The sequence below is a fragment of the Bos javanicus genome, chromosome 28, assembly GCF_032452875.1.
Source record: "Bos javanicus breed banteng chromosome 28, ARS-OSU_banteng_1.0, whole genome shotgun sequence".
Taxonomy (NCBI): Eukaryota; Metazoa; Chordata; class Mammalia; order Artiodactyla; family Bovidae; genus Bos; species Bos javanicus.
Window position 1 is genome coordinate 4,135,719 of NC_083895.1, and position 14,939 is coordinate 4,150,657.

At 71.1% G+C, this 14,939-nt stretch overlaps 7 non-coding genes across 7 annotated transcripts; all 7 read right to left on the reverse strand.

The window, feature by feature from the left end:
* Positions 1–938: 938 nt before the first annotated feature.
* Positions 939–1,057, reverse strand: LOC133240713 (5S ribosomal RNA). The gene has a single exon (XR_009734315.1). It is a non-coding gene; the product is annotated as a 5S ribosomal RNA (ribosomal RNA).
* A 1,997-nt stretch (positions 1,058–3,054) lies between these two features.
* Positions 3,055–3,173, reverse strand: LOC133240714 (5S ribosomal RNA). Its single transcript, XR_009734316.1, has one exon. It is a non-coding gene; the product is annotated as a 5S ribosomal RNA (ribosomal RNA).
* Positions 3,174–5,185: 2,012 nt separating this feature from the next.
* LOC133240716 (5S ribosomal RNA) lies at positions 5,186–5,304 on the reverse strand. The gene has a single exon (XR_009734318.1). It is a non-coding gene; the product is annotated as a 5S ribosomal RNA (ribosomal RNA).
* A 2,007-nt stretch (positions 5,305–7,311) lies between these two features.
* LOC133240717 (5S ribosomal RNA) lies at positions 7,312–7,430 on the reverse strand. The gene has a single exon (XR_009734319.1). It is a non-coding gene; the product is annotated as a 5S ribosomal RNA (ribosomal RNA).
* A 2,006-nt stretch (positions 7,431–9,436) lies between these two features.
* LOC133240718 (5S ribosomal RNA) lies at positions 9,437–9,555 on the reverse strand. The gene has a single exon (XR_009734320.1). It is a non-coding gene; the product is annotated as a 5S ribosomal RNA (ribosomal RNA).
* A 2,013-nt stretch (positions 9,556–11,568) lies between these two features.
* Positions 11,569–11,687, reverse strand: LOC133240719 (5S ribosomal RNA). Its single transcript, XR_009734321.1, has one exon. It is a non-coding gene; the product is annotated as a 5S ribosomal RNA (ribosomal RNA).
* A 2,010-nt stretch (positions 11,688–13,697) lies between these two features.
* Positions 13,698–13,816, reverse strand: LOC133240720 (5S ribosomal RNA). The gene has a single exon (XR_009734322.1). It is a non-coding gene; the product is annotated as a 5S ribosomal RNA (ribosomal RNA).
* Positions 13,817–14,939: the final 1,123 nt, after the last annotated feature.

The following is a 14,939-nucleotide window of genomic DNA, read 5'->3' on the forward strand; positions in this document are numbered from 1 at the left end:
CCGCTCCGAGATAGACACACTGGCACAGACCGTGACACACCTCAGAGAGAGGCCGTGCGGCAGAAGCAGCTTCCCTAAGGGGAGGGGGCGTCAGCCTTGGGCCGGCGGGCCCCGGCTGGACGCAGTGCCCTGGGGCTGGCAATCACCCGTGGGGACCCCCGGACTTCCTCGCATCCGAGGTCTCAAAGGTCCCCTTCGGCTTGGCCACCTACGGCGAGACCCAGCCCCCGCCCCCAGGCCAGAGGGTGAGTGCGGGAGAGTGTGTGTGTGAGTGTGTCGGTGGGCGACGGTGGGGTCTGGTCGACTGGGGGCCGGGGGGAACCCAGAATGGAGGGGACAGGGTGTGGCGGCCGGGGGTTTGGAAGTCTGTGTGGTCCTCTTGCTGTCTGTCTCTCTCTCTCCCTCTTTCTCCGTCTCCCTTACCCGTGGTCTCCGGCTCTCGACCTTTCTCGGCGGCGGTGGGGGGGTGTGTGTGTGTGCGTGACTGTTTTGTGTGTGTGTGTGTGAGTGTTGTGCGCGCGCGCCTGCGGGAGACCCAGCGGTTGCCTGCGAGGATGCGTCGAGGGGTGGGGCTGGGGACGGGCCGGGGGCTGCGGCTGCGGCGGGGGCTGGGGCCGGGGCCCCGCCCAGAAGTGCCTGAGGCCTGCCAAGGGAGCCCCAGACAGAGAGCACCCCCTCCACCCGCGCCCTCGCCGGTCCTCTGGTTTCCTGGAAGCCGAATGCGGAGGGGCTCGCGGGCCGCCCGGAGGCAACCCAGGTCTGCAGCGGGAGTCGGGGCCCCGGCCACCCACCCCGGGAGGGGCTGGAAGGCAGGCGACCGCCCTGAGCGCGGTGGGGTGCGAGGGGCCAGCGGCAGGTGGGGCTTGGGGGGGTGGGGGGCGGGCGCTAAAGGAGAGGGGAGGCAAAAGCAAAAAAAAGCAAAAAAAAAAGAAAAGAAAAGCCTACAGCACCCGGTATTCCCAGGCGGTCTCCCATCCAAGTACTAACCAGGCCCGACCCTGCTTAGCTTCCGAGATCAGACGAGATCGGGCGCGTTCAGGGTGGTATGGCCGTAGACGGGCGGCTGCCGCCGGGCGCCCTAAGAGCCCTGCGCTGCGCCTGCCTTCGCTCCGACCTGCCGCTCGGCCCAGCCGGCCGCAGCTCTCCACGGAGCGCGCGCTGCACTTGAGCTGCACGACCCGCGACCGGAGTCCCGGCGGCCGTGTGGCCGGCCGACGCCGCTCCGCCCCCCGCACACCGCCACCCCCGGCCAGCACCCGCCTGGCCCGGCCCGGGGACCACGGGGCTTCCGGGACCCGGGACCCTGGACCCGGAGCAGCCGGCCCGGCATGCCTGCGGCGGATCGGGCGTGGGGTGGGGTGGGGTGGGGTGAGGGGCGCGGAGGGGTGAGGCGGGGCGGAGGTCTTGGCGCTCTCCCACCCTGGGACCCTCCAGGCCCGGCCCCGCTCGGAGGCCGCCGCCCCCTCCGCCACCTCTCCCCCTCCCCGCCCCGCCTCCCCTCCCCCCCACCCCACCAAGGCCTTCGCTGCTCAGGGCCACGTGGCCCCGGAGCTCTCTGGCTTCGGGGCCCGCTGGGGCCCGCGGTCCTCTGAGCCTCCCGCGGGCCTGTGCGCAGCCCAGCCGTGGCCCTGAGCGCCCATCCTGCCCGGCACCTGCCCGGTGCCCAAAGCCACCTGGAGCCACCAGCGCGGTGAACCAAGAGCTCGTCCGCCCCGCCCCTTCGCCCTCCCGAGGCCCCCCTTGCCCCCACGCCGCCCTCCAAGCACAGGACCTTCCGGAGGGAGCAGACGAGCGACATGCAGGCACACGGACAGACACACAGACACTCGCAGGCACCCACGCCACGGGAGACAGCCGGCCGGCGCAAGCGCGGCAGCCAGGGCCACAGCCATAGCACCCGTGGGAGGCCGGGGGTCAGGAGAGACAGAGACAGAAAGAGATGAAGGTTCAGAGACACACTCCCAAGACGGCGCGAGGCAGATGCAGACAGACAGACAGACAGACAGACAGACACGAGCGCGCAGGCACACACGGGGAGGGAGAGACAGAGAGAGGGAGACACCGAGCGACTGACAGAGAGACGGAGAACGGGAGACGGACAGGGGACAGGGGATGGCATCCGCTCCGAGATAGACACACTGGCACAGACCGTGACACACCTCAGAGAGAGGCCGTGCGGCAGAAGCAGCTTCCCTAAGGGAGGGGGCGTCAGCCTTGGGCCGGCGGGCCCCGGCTGGACGCAGTGCCCTGGGGCTGGCAATCACCCGTGGGGACCCCGGACTTCCTCGCATCCGAGGTCTCAAAGGTCCCCTTCGGCTTGGCCACCTACGGCGAGACCCAGCCCCCGCCCCCAGGCCAGAGGGTGAGTGCGGGAGAGTGTGTGTGTGAGTGTGTCGGTGGGCGACGGTGGGGTCTGGTCGACTGGGGGCCGGGGGGAACCCAGAATGGAGGGGACAGGGTGTGGCGGCCGGGGGTTTGGAAGTCTGTGTGGTCCTCTTGCTGTCTGTCTCTCTCTCTCCCTCTTTCTCCGTCTCCCTTACCCGTGGTCTCCGGCTCTCGACCTTTCTCGGCGGCGGTGGGGGGTGTGTGTGTGTGCGTGACTGTTTTGTGTGTGTGTGTGTGAGTGTTGTGCGCGCGCGCCTGCGGGAGACCCAGCGGTTGCCTGCGAGGATGCGTCGAGGGGTGGGGCTGGGGACGGGCCGGGGGCTGCGGCTGCGGCGGGGGCTGGGGCCGGGGCCCCGCCCAGAAGTGCCTGAGGCCTGCCAAGGGAGCCCCAGACAGAGAGCACCCCCTCCACCCGCGCCCTCGCCGGTCCTCTGGTTTCCTGGAAGCCGAATGCGGAGGGGCTCGCGGGCCGCCCGGAGGCAACCCAGGTCTGCAGCGGGAGTCGGGGCCCCGGCCACCCACCCCGGGAGGGGCTGGAAGGCAGGCGACCGCTCTGAGCGCGGTGGGGTGCGAGGGGCCAGCGGCAGGTGGGGCTTGCGGGGGTGGGGGGCGGGCGCTAAAGGAGAGGGGAGGCAAAAGCAAAAAAAAGCAAAAAAAAAAGAAAAGAAAAGCCTACAGCACCCGGTATTCCCAGGCGGTCTCCCATCCAAGTACTAACCAGGCCCGACCCTGCTTAGCTTCCGAGATCAGACGAGATCGGGCGCGTTCAGGGTGGTATGGCCGTAGACGGGGGCGGCTGCCGCCGGGCGCCCTAAGAGCCCTGCGCTGCGCCTGCCTTTCGCTCCGACCTGCCGCTCGGCCCAGCCGGCCGCAGCTCTCCACGGAGCGCGCGCTGCACTTGAGCTGCACGACCCGCGACCGGAGTCCCGGCGGCCGTGTGGCCGGCCGACGCCGCTCCGCCCCCCGCACACCGCCACCCCCGGCCAGCACCCGCCTGGCCCGGCCCGGGGGACCACGGGGCTTCCGGGACCCGGGACCCTGGACCCGGAGCAGCCGGCCCGGCATGCCTGCGGCGGATCGGGCGTGGGGTGGGGTGGGGTGGGGTGAGGGGCGCGGAGGGGTGAGGCGGGGCGGAGGTCTTGGCGCTCTCCCACCCTGGGACCCTCCAGGCCCGGCCCCGCTCGGAGGCCGCCGCCCCCTCCGCCACCTCTCCCCCTCCCCGCCCCGCCTCCCCTCCCCCCCCGCCCCCCCACCCCACCAAGGCCTTCGCTGCTCAGGGCCACGTGGCCCCGGAGCTCTCTGGCTTCGGGGCCCGCTGGGGCCCGCGGTCCTCTGAGCCTCCCGCGGGCCTGTGCGCAGCCCAGCCGTGGCCCTGAGCGCCCATCCTGCCCGGCACCTGCCCGGTGCCCAAAGCCACCTGGAGCCACCAGCGCGGTGAACCAAGAGCTCGTCCGCCCCGCCCCTTCGCCCTCCCGAGGCCCCCCTTGCCCCCACGCCGCCCTCCAAGCACAGGACCTTCCGGAGGGAGCAGACGAGCGACATGCAGGCACACGGACAGACACACAGACACTCGCAGGCACCCACGCCACGGGAGACAGCCGGCCGGCGCAAGCGCGGCAGCCAGGGCCACAGCCATAGCACCCGTGGGAGGCCGGGGGTCAGGAGAGACAGAGACAGAAAGAGATGAAGGTTCAGAGACACACTCCCAAGACGGCGCGAGGCAGATGCAGACAGACAGACAGACAGACAGACAGACACGAGCGCGCAGGCACACACGGGGAGGGAGAGACAGAGAGAGGGAGACACCGAGCGACTGACAGAGAGACGGAGAACGGGAGACGGACAGGGGACAGGGGATGGCATCCGCTCCGAGATAGACACACTGGCACAGACCGTGACACACCTCAGAGAGAGGCCGTGCGGCAGAAGCAGCTTCCCTAAGGGAGGGGGCGTCAGCCTTGGGCCGGCGGGCCCCGGCTGGACGCAGTGCCCTGGGGCTGGCAATCACCCGTGGGGACCCCCGGACTTCCTCGCATCCGAGGTCTCAAAGGTCCCCTTCGGCTTGGCCACCTACGGCGAGACCCAGCCCCCGCCCCCAGGCCAGAGGGTGAGTGCGGGAGAGTGTGTGTGTGAGTGTGTCGGTGGGCGACGGTGGGGTCTGGTCGACTGGGGGCCGGGGGGAACCCAGAATGGAGGGGACAGGGTGTGGCGGCCGGGGGTTTGGAAGTCTGTGTGGTCCTCTTGCTGTCTGTCTCTCTCTCTCCCTCTTTCTCCGTCTCCCTTACCCGTGGTCTCCGGCTCTCGACCTTTCTCGGCGGCGGTGGGGGGGTGTGTGTGTGTGCGTGACTGTTTTGTGTGTGTGTGTGTGAGTGTTGTGCGCGCGCGCCTGCGGGAGACCCAGCGGTTGCCTGCGAGGATGCGTCGAGGGGTGGGGCTGGGGACGGGCCGGGGGCTGCGGCTGCGGCGGGGGCTGGGGCCGGGGCCCCGCCCAGAAGTGCCTGAGGCCTGCCAAGGGAGCCCCAGACAGAGAGCACCCCCTCCACCCGCGCCCTCGCCGGTCCTCTGGTTTCCTGGAAGCCGAATGCGGAGGGGCTCGCGGGCCGCCCGGAGGCAACCCAGGTCTGCAGCGGGAGTCGGGGCCCCGGCCACCCACCCCGGGAGGGGCTGGAAGGCAGGCGACCGCTCTGAGCGCGGTGGGGTGCGAGGGGCCAGCGGCAGGTGGGGCTTGCGGGGGTGGGGGGCGGGCGCTAAAGGAGAGGGGAGGCAAAAGCAAAAAAAAGCAAAAAAAAAAGAAAAGAAAAGCCTACAGCACCCGGTATTCCCAGGCGGTCTCCCATCCAAGTACTAACCAGGCCCGACCCTGCTTAGCTTCCGAGATCAGACGAGATCGGGCGCGTTCAGGGTGGTATGGCCGTAGACGGGGGCGGCTGCCGCCGGGCGCCCTAAGAGCCCTGCGCTGCGCCTGCCTTTCGCTCCGACCTGCCGCTCGGCCCAGCCGGCCGCAGCTCTCCACGGAGCGCGCGCTGCACTTGAGCTGCACGACCCGCGACCGGAGTCCCGGCGGCCGTGTGGCCGGCCGACGCCGCTCCGCCCCCCGCACACCGCCACCCCCGGCCAGCACCCGCCTGGCCCGGCCCGGGGACCACGGGGCTTCCGGGACCCGGGACCCTGGACCCGGAGCAGCCGGCCCGGCATGCCTGCGGCGGATCGGGCGTGGGGTGGGGTGGGGTGGGGTGAGGGGCGCGGAGGGGTGAGGCGGGGCGGAGGTCTTGGCGCTCTCCCACCCTGGGACCCTCCAGGCCCGGCCCCGCTCGGAGGCCGCCGCCCCCTCCGCCACCTCTCCCCCTCCCCGCCCCGCCTCCCCTCCCCCCTCCCCCCACCCCACCAAGGCCTTCGCTGCTCAGGGCCACGTGGCCCCGGAGCTCTCTGGCTTCGGGGCCCGCTGGGGCCCGCGGTCCTCTGAGCCTCCCGCGGGCCTGTGCGCAGCCCAGCCGTGGCCCTGAGCGCCCATCCTGCCCGGCACCTGCCCGGTGCCCAAAGCCACCTGGAGCCACCAGCGCGGTGAACCAAGAGCTCGTCCGCCCCGCCCCTTCGCCCTCCCGAGGCCCCCCTTGCCCCCACGCCGCCCTCCAAGCACAGGACCTTCCGGAGGGAGCAGACGAGCGACATGCAGGCACACGGACAGACACACAGACACTCGCAGGCACCCACGCCACGGGAGACAGCCGGCCGGCGCAAGCGCGGCAGCCAGGGCCACAGCCATAGCACCCGTGGGAGGCCGGGGGTCAGGAGAGACAGAGACAGAAAGAGATGAAGGTTCAGAGACACACTCCCAAGACGGCGCGAGGCAGATGCAGACAGACAGACAGACAGACAGACAGACACGAGCGCGCAGGCACACACGGGGAGGGAGAGACAGAGAGAGGGAGACACCGAGCGACTGACAGAGAGACGGAGAACGGGAGACGGACAGGGGACAGGGGATGGCATCCGCTCCGAGATAGACACACTGGCACAGACCGTGACACACCTCAGAGAGAGGCCGTGCGGCAGAAGCAGCTTCCCTAAGGGAGGGGGCGTCAGCCTTGGGCCGGCGGGCCCCGGCTGGACGCAGTGCCCTGGGGCTGGCAATCACCCGTGGGGACCCCCGGACTTCCTCGCATCCGAGGTCTCAAAGGTCCCCTTCGGCTTGGCCACCTACGGCGAGACCCAGCCCCCGCCCCCAGGCCAGAGGGTGAGTGCGGGAGAGTGTGTGTGTGAGTGTGTCGGTGGGCGACGGTGGGGTCTGGTCGACTGGGGGCCGGGGGGAACCCAGAATGGAGGGGACAGGGTGTGGCGGCCGGGGGTTTGGAAGTCTGTGTGGTCCTCTTGCTGTCTGTCTCTCTCTCTCCCTCTTTCTCCGTCTCCCTTACCCGTGGTCTCCGGCTCTCGACCTTTCTCGGCGGCGGTGGGGGGTGTGTGTGTGTGCGTGACTGTTTTGTGTGTGTGTGTGTGAGTGTTGTGCGCGCGCGCCTGCGGGAGACCCAGCGGTTGCCTGCGAGGATGCGTCGAGGGGTGGGGCTGGGGACGGGCCGGGGGCTGCGGCTGCGGCGGGGGCTGGGGCCGGGGCCCCGCCCAGAAGTGCCTGAGGCCTGCCAAGGGAGCCCCAGACAGAGAGCACCCCCTCCACCCGCGCCCTCGCCGGTCCTCTGGTTTCCTGGAAGCCGAATGCGGAGGGGCTCGCGGGCCGCCCGGAGGCAACCCAGGTCTGCAGCGGGAGTCGGGGCCCCGGCCACCCACCCCGGGAGGGGCTGGAAGGCAGGCGACCGCTCTGAGCGCGGTGGGGTGCGAGGGGCCAGCGGCAGGTGGGGCTTGCGGGGGTGGGGGGCGGGCGCTAAAGGAGAGGGGAGGCAAAAGCAAAAAAAAGCAAAAAAAAAAGAAAAGAAAAGCCTACAGCACCCGGTATTCCCAGGCGGTCTCCCATCCAAGTACTAACCAGGCCCGACCCTGCTTAGCTTCCGAGATCAGACGAGATCGGGCGCGTTCAGGGTGGTATGGCCGTAGACGGGGCGGCTGCCGCCGGGCGCCCTAAGAGCCCTGCGCTGCGCCTGCCTTTCGCTCCGACCTGCCGCTCGGCCCAGCCGGCCGCAGCTCTCCACGGAGCGCGCGCTGCACTTGAGCTGCACGACCCGCGACCGGAGTCCCGGCGGCCGTGTGGCCGGCCGACGCCGCTCCGCCCCCCGCACACCGCCACCCCCGGCCAGCACCCGCCTGGCCCGGCCCGGGGACCACGGGGCTTCCGGGACCCGGGACCCTGGACCCGGAGCAGCCGGCCCGGCATGCCTGCGGCGGATCGGGCGTGGGGTGGGGTGGGGTGGGGTGAGGGGCGCGGAGGGGTGAGGCGGGGCGGAGGTCTTGGCGCTCTCCCACCCTGGGACCCTCCAGGCCCGGCCCCGCTCGGAGGCCGCCGCCCCCCTCCGCCACCTCTCCCCCTCCCCGCCCCGCCTCCCCTCCCCCCCCCCCCCCCACCCCACCAAGGCCTTCGCTGCTCAGGGCCACGTGGCCCCGGAGCTCTCTGGCTTCGGGGCCCGCTGGGGCCCGCGGTCCTCTGAGCCTCCCGCGGGCCTGTGCGCAGCCCAGCCGTGGCCCTGAGCGCCCATCCTGCCCGGCACCTGCCCGGTGCCCAAAGCCACCTGGAGCCACCAGCGCGGTGAACCAAGAGCTCGTCCGCCCCGCCCCTTCGCCCTCCCGAGGCCCCCCTTGCCCCCACGCCGCCCTCCAAGCACAGGACCTTCCGGAGGGAGCAGACGAGCGACATGCAGGCACACGGACAGACACACAGACACTCGCAGGCACCCACGCCACGGGAGACAGCCGGCCGGCGCAAGCGCGGCAGCCAGGGCCACAGCCATAGCACCCGTGGGAGGCCGGGGGTCAGGAGAGACAGAGACAGAAAGAGATGAAGGTTCAGAGACACACTCCCAAGACGGCGCGAGGCAGATGCAGACAGACAGACAGACAGACAGACACGAGCGCGCAGGCACACACGGGGAGGGAGAGACAGAGAGAGGGAGACACCGAGCGACTGACAGAGAGACGGAGAACGGGAGACGGACAGGGGACAGGGGATGGCATCCGCTCCGAGATAGACACACTGGCACAGACCGTGACACACCTCAGAGAGAGGCCGTGCGGCAGAAGCAGCTTCCCTAAGGGAGGGGGCGTCAGCCTTGGGCCGGCGGGCCCCGGCTGGACGCAGTGCCCTGGGGCTGGCAATCACCCGTGGGGACCCCCGGACTTCCTCGCATCCGAGGTCTCAAAGGTCCCCTTCGGCTTGGCCACCTACGGCGAGACCCAGCCCCCGCCCCCAGGCCAGAGGGTGAGTGCGGGAGAGTGTGTGTGTGAGTGTGTCGGTGGGCGACGGTGGGGTCTGGTCGACTGGGGGCCGGGGGGAACCCAGAATGGAGGGGACAGGGTGTGGCGGCCGGGGGTTTGGAAGTCTGTGTGGTCCTCTTGCTGTCTGTCTCTCTCTCTCCCTCTTTCTCCGTCTCCCTTACCCGTGGTCTCCGGCTCTCGACCTTTCTCGGCGGCGGTGGGGGGGTGTGTGTGTGTGCGTGACTGTTTTGTGTGTGTGTGTGTGAGTGTTGTGCGCGCGCGCCTGCGGGAGACCCAGCGGTTGCCTGCGAGGATGCGTCGAGGGGTGGGGCTGGGGACGGGCCGGGGGCTGCGGCTGCGGCGGGGGCTGGGGCCGGGGCCCCGCCCAGAAGTGCCTGAGGCCTGCCAAGGGAGCCCCAGACAGAGAGCACCCCCTCCACCCGCGCCCTCGCCGGTCCTCTGGTTTCCTGGAAGCCGAATGCGGAGGGGCTCGCGGGCCGCCCGGAGGCAACCCAGGTCTGCAGCGGGAGTCGGGGCCCCGGCCACCCACCCCGGGAGGGGCTGGAAGGCAGGCGACCGCTCTGAGCGCGGTGGGGTGCGAGGGGCCAGCGGCAGGTGGGGCTTGCGGGGGTGGGGGGCGGGCGCTAAAGGAGAGGGGAGGCAAAAGCAAAAAAAAGCAAAAAAAAAAGAAAAGAAAAGCCTACAGCACCCGGTATTCCCAGGCGGTCTCCCATCCAAGTACTAACCAGGCCCGACCCTGCTTAGCTTCCGAGATCAGACGAGATCGGGCGCGTTCAGGGTGGTATGGCCGTAGACGGGGCGGCTGCCGCCGGGCGCCCTAAGAGCCCTGCGCTGCGCCTGCCTTTCGCTCCGACCTGCCGCTCGGCCCAGCCGGCCGCAGCTCTCCACGGAGCGCGCGCTGCACTTGAGCTGCACGACCCGCGACCGGAGTCCCGGCGGCCGTGTGGCCGGCCGACGCCGCTCCGCCCCCCGCACACCGCCACCCCCGGCCAGCACCCGCCTGGCCCGGCCCGGGGACCACGGGGCTTCCGGGACCCGGGACCCTGGACCCGGAGCAGCCGGCCCGGCATGCCTGCGGCGGATCGGGCGTGGGGTGGGGTGGGGTGGGGTGAGGGGCGCGGAGGGGTGAGGCGGGGCGGAGGTCTTGGCGCTCTCCCACCCTGGGACCCTCCAGGCCCGGCCCCGCTCGGAGGCCGCCGCCCCCCTCCGCCACCTCTCCCCCTCCCCGCCCCGCCTCCCCTCCCCCCCCCCCCCCCCCACCCCACCAAGGCCTTCGCTGCTCAGGGCCACGTGGCCCCGGAGCTCTCTGGCTTCGGGGCCCGCTGGGGCCCGCGGTCCTCTGAGCCTCCCGCGGGCCTGTGCGCAGCCCAGCCGTGGCCCTGAGCGCCCATCCTGCCCGGCACCTGCCCGGTGCCCAAAGCCACCTGGAGCCACCAGCGCGGTGAACCAAGAGCTCGTCCGCCCCGCCCCTTCGCCCTCCCGAGGCCCCCCTTGCCCCCACGCCGCCCTCCAAGCACAGGACCTTCCGGAGGGAGCAGACGAGCGACATGCAGGCACACGGACAGACACACAGACACTCGCAGGCACCCACGCCACGGGAGACAGCCGGCCGGCGCAAGCGCGGCAGCCAGGGCCACAGCCATAGCACCCGTGGGAGGCCGGGGGTCAGGAGAGACAGAGACAGAAAGAGATGAAGGTTCAGAGACACACTCCCAAGACGGCGCGAGGCAGATGCAGACAGACAGACAGACAGACAGACAGACACGAGCGCGCAGGCACACACGGGGAGGGAGAGACAGAGAGAGGGAGACACCGAGCGACTGACAGAGAGACGGAGAACGGGAGACGGACAGGGGACAGGGGATGGCATCCGCTCCGAGATAGACACACTGGCACAGACCGTGACACACCTCAGAGAGAGGCCGTGCGGCAGAAGCAGCTTCCCTAAGGGAGGGGGCGTCAGCCTTGGGCCGGCGGGCCCCGGCTGGACGCAGTGCCCTGGGGCTGGCAATCACCCGTGGGGACCCCCGGACTTCCTCGCATCCGAGGTCTCAAAGGTCCCCTTCGGCTTGGCCACCTACGGCGAGACCCAGCCCCCGCCCCCAGGCCAGAGGGTGAGTGCGGGAGAGTGTGTGTGTGAGTGTGTCGGTGGGCGACGGTGGGGTCTGGTCGACTGGGGGCCGGGGGGAACCCAGAATGGAGGGGACAGGGTGTGGCGGCCGGGGGTTTGGAAGTCTGTGTGGTCCTCTTGCTGTCTGTCTCTCTCTCTCCCTCTTTCTCCGTCTCCCTTACCCGTGGTCTCCGGCTCTCGACCTTTCTCGGCGGCGGTGGGGGGGTGTGTGTGTGTGCGTGACTGTTTTGTGTGTGTGTGTGTGAGTGTTGTGCGCGCGCGCCTGCGGGAGACCCAGCGGTTGCCTGCGAGGATGCGTCGAGGGGTGGGGCTGGGGACGGGCCGGGGGCTGCGGCTGCGGCGGGGGCTGGGGCCGGGGCCCCGCCCAGAAGTGCCTGAGGCCTGCCAAGGGAGCCCCAGACAGAGAGCACCCCCTCCACCCGCGCCCTCGCCGGTCCTCTGGTTTCCTGGAAGCCGAATGCGGAGGGGCTCGCGGGCCGCCCGGAGGCAACCCAGGTCTGCAGCGGGAGTCGGGGCCCCGGCCACCCACCCCGGGAGGGGCTGGAAGGCAGGCGACCGCTCTGAGCGCGGTGGGGTGCGAGGGGCCAGCGGCAGGTGGGGCTTGCGGGGGTGGGGGGCGGGCGCTAAAGGAGAGGGGAGGCAAAAGCAAAAAAAAGCAAAAAAAAAAAGAAAAGAAAAGCCTACAGCACCCGGTATTCCCAGGCGGTCTCCCATCCAAGTACTAACCAGGCCCGACCCTGCTTAGCTTCCGAGATCAGACGAGATCGGGCGCGTTCAGGGTGGTATGGCCGTAGACGGGGCGGCTGCCGCCGGGCGCCCTAAGAGCCCTGCGCTGCGCCTGCCTTTCGCTCCGACCTGCCGCTCGGCCCAGCCGGCCGCAGCTCTCCACGGAGCGCGCGCTGCACTTGAGCTGCACGACCCGCGACCGGAGTCCCGGCGGCCGTGTGGCCGGCCGACGCCGCTCCGCCCCCCGCACACCGCCACCCCCGGCCAGCACCCGCCTGGCCCGGCCCGGGGACCACGGGGCTTCCGGGACCCGGGACCCTGGACCCGGAGCAGCCGGCCCGGCATGCCTGCGGCGGATCGGGCGTGGGGTGGGGTGGGGTGGGGTGAGGGGCGCGGAGGGGTGAGGCGGGGCGGAGGTCTTGGCGCTCTCCCACCCTGGGACCCTCCAGGCCCGGCCCCGCTCGGAGGCCGCCGCCCCCCTCCGCCACCTCTCCCCCCTCCCCGCCCCGCCTCCCCTCCCCCCCCCCCCCCACCCCACCAAGGCCTTCGCTGCTCAGGGCCACGTGGCCCCGGAGCTCTCTGGCTTCGGGGCCCGCTGGGGCCCGCGGTCCTCTGAGCCTCCCGCGGGCCTGTGCGCAGCCCAGCCGTGGCCCTGAGCGCCCATCCTGCCCGGCACCTGCCCGGTGCCCAAAGCCACCTGGAGCCACCAGCGCGGTGAACCAAGAGCTCGTCCGCCCCGCCCCTTCGCCCTCCCGAGGCCCCCCTTGCCCCCACGCCGCCCTCCAAGCACAGGACCTTCCGGAGGGAGCAGACGAGCGACATGCAGGCACACGGACAGACACACAGACACTCGCAGGCACCCACGCCACGGGAGACAGCCGGCCGGCGCAAGCGCGGCAGCCAGGGCCACAGCCATAGCACCCGTGGGAGGCCGGGGGTCAGGAGAGACAGAGACAGAAAGAGATGAAGGTTCAGAGACACACTCCCAAGACGGCGCGAGGCAGATGCAGACAGACAGACAGACAGACAGACAGACACGAGCGCGCAGGCACACACGGGGAGGGAGAGACAGAGAGAGGGAGACACCGAGCGACTGACAGAGAGACGGAGAACGGGAGACGGACAGGGGACAGGGGATGGCATCCGCTCCGAGATAGACACACTGGCACAGACCGTGACACACCTCAGAGAGAGGCCGTGCGGCAGAAGCAGCTTCCCTAAGGGAGGGGGCGTCAGCCTTGGGCCGGCGGGCCCCGGCTGGACGCAGTGCCCTGGGGCTGGCAATCACCCGTGGGGACCCCCGGACTTCCTCGCATCCGAGGTCTCAAAGGTCCCCTTCGGCTTGGCCACCTACGGCGAGACCCAGCCCCCGCCCCCAGGCCAGAGGGTGAGTGCGGGAGAGTGTGTGTGTGAGTGTGTCGGTGGGCGACGGTGGGGTCTGGTCGACTGGGGGCCGGGGGGAACCCAGAATGGAGGGGACAGGGTGTGGCGGCCGGGGGTTTGGAAGTCTGTGTGGTCCTCTTGCTGTCTGTCTCTCTCTCTCCCTCTTTCTCCGTCTCCCTTACCCGTGGTCTCCGGCTCTCGACCTTTCTCGGCGGCGGTGGGGGGGTGTGTGTGTGTGCGTGACTGTTTTGTGTGTGTGTGTGTGAGTGTTGTGCGCGCGCGCCTGCGGGAGACCCAGCGGTTGCCTGCGAGGATGCGTCGAGGGGTGGGGCTGGGGACGGGCCGGGGGCTGCGGCTGCGGCGGGGGCTGGGGCCGGGGCCCCGCCCAGAAGTGCCTGAGGCCTGCCAAGGGAGCCCCAGACAGAGAGCACCCCCTCCACCCGCGCCCTCGCCGGTCCTCTGGTTTCCTGGAAGCCGAATGCGGAGGGGCTCGCGGGCCGCCCGGAGGCAACCCAGGTCTGCAGCGGGAGTCGGGGCCCCGGCCACCCACCCCGGGAGGGGCTGGAAGGCAGGCGACCGCTCTGAGCGCGGTGGGGTGCGAGGGGCCAGCGGCAGGTGGGGCTTGCGGGGGTGGGGGGCGGGCGCTAAAGGAGAGGGGAGGCAAAAGCAAAAAAAAGCAAAAAAAAAAGAAAAGAAAAGCCTACAGCACCCGGTATTCCCAGGCGGTCTCCCATCCAAGTACTAACCAGGCCCGACCCTGCTTAGCTTCCGAGATCAGACGAGATCGGGCGCGTTCAGGGTGGTATGGCCGTAGACGGGGCGGCTGCCGCCGGGCGCCCTAAGAGCCCTGCGCTGCGCCTGCCTTTCGCTCCGACCTGCCGCTCGGCCCAGCCGGCCGCAGCTCTCCACGGAGCGCGCGCTGCACTTGAGCTGCACGACCCGCGACCGGAGTCCCGGCGGCCGTGTGGCCGGCCGACGCCGCTCCGCCCCCCGCACACCGCCACCCCCGGCCAGCACCCGCCTGGCCCGGCCCGGGGGACCACGGGGCTTCCGGGACCCGGGACCCTGGACCCGGAGCAGCCGGCCCGGCATGCCTGCGGCGGATCGGGCGTGGGGTGGGGTGGGGTGGGGTGAGGGGCGCGGAGGGGTGAGGCGGGGCGGAGGTCTTGGCGCTCTCCCACCCTGGGACCCTCCAGGCCCGGCCCCGCTCGGAGGCCGCCGCCCCCCTCCGCCACCTCTCCCCCTCCCCGCCCCGCCTCCCCTCCCCCCCCCCCCCACCCCACCAAGGCCTTCGCTGCTCAGGGCCACGTGGCCCCGGAGCTCTCTGGCTTCGGGGCCCGCTGGGGCCCGCGGTCCTCTGAGCCTCCCGCGGGCCTGTGCGCAGCCCAGCCGTGGCCCTGAGCGCCCATCCTGCCCGGCACCTGCCCGGTGCCCAAAGCCACCTGGAGCCACCAGCGCGGTGAACCAAGAGCTCGTCCGCCCCGCCCCTTCGCCCTCCCGAGGCCCCCCTTGCCCCCACGCCGCCCTCCAAGCACAGGACCTTCCGGAGGGAGCAGACGAGCGACATGCAGGCACACGGACAGACACACAGACACTCGCAGGCACCCACGCCACGGGAGACAGCCGGCCGGCGCAAGCGCGGCAGCCAGGGCCACAGCCATAGCACCCGTGGGAGGCCGGGGGTCAGGAGAGACAGAGACAGAAAGAGATGAAGGTTCAGAGACACACTCCCAAGACGGCGCGAGGCAGATGCAGACAGACAGACAGACAGACAGACAGACACGAGCGCGCAGGCACACACGGGGAGGGAGAGACAGAGAGAGGGAGACACCGAGCGACTGACAGAGAGACGGAGAACGGGAGACGGACAGGGGACAGGGGATGGCATCCGCTCCGAGATAGACACACTGGCACAGACCGTGACACACCTCAGAGAGAG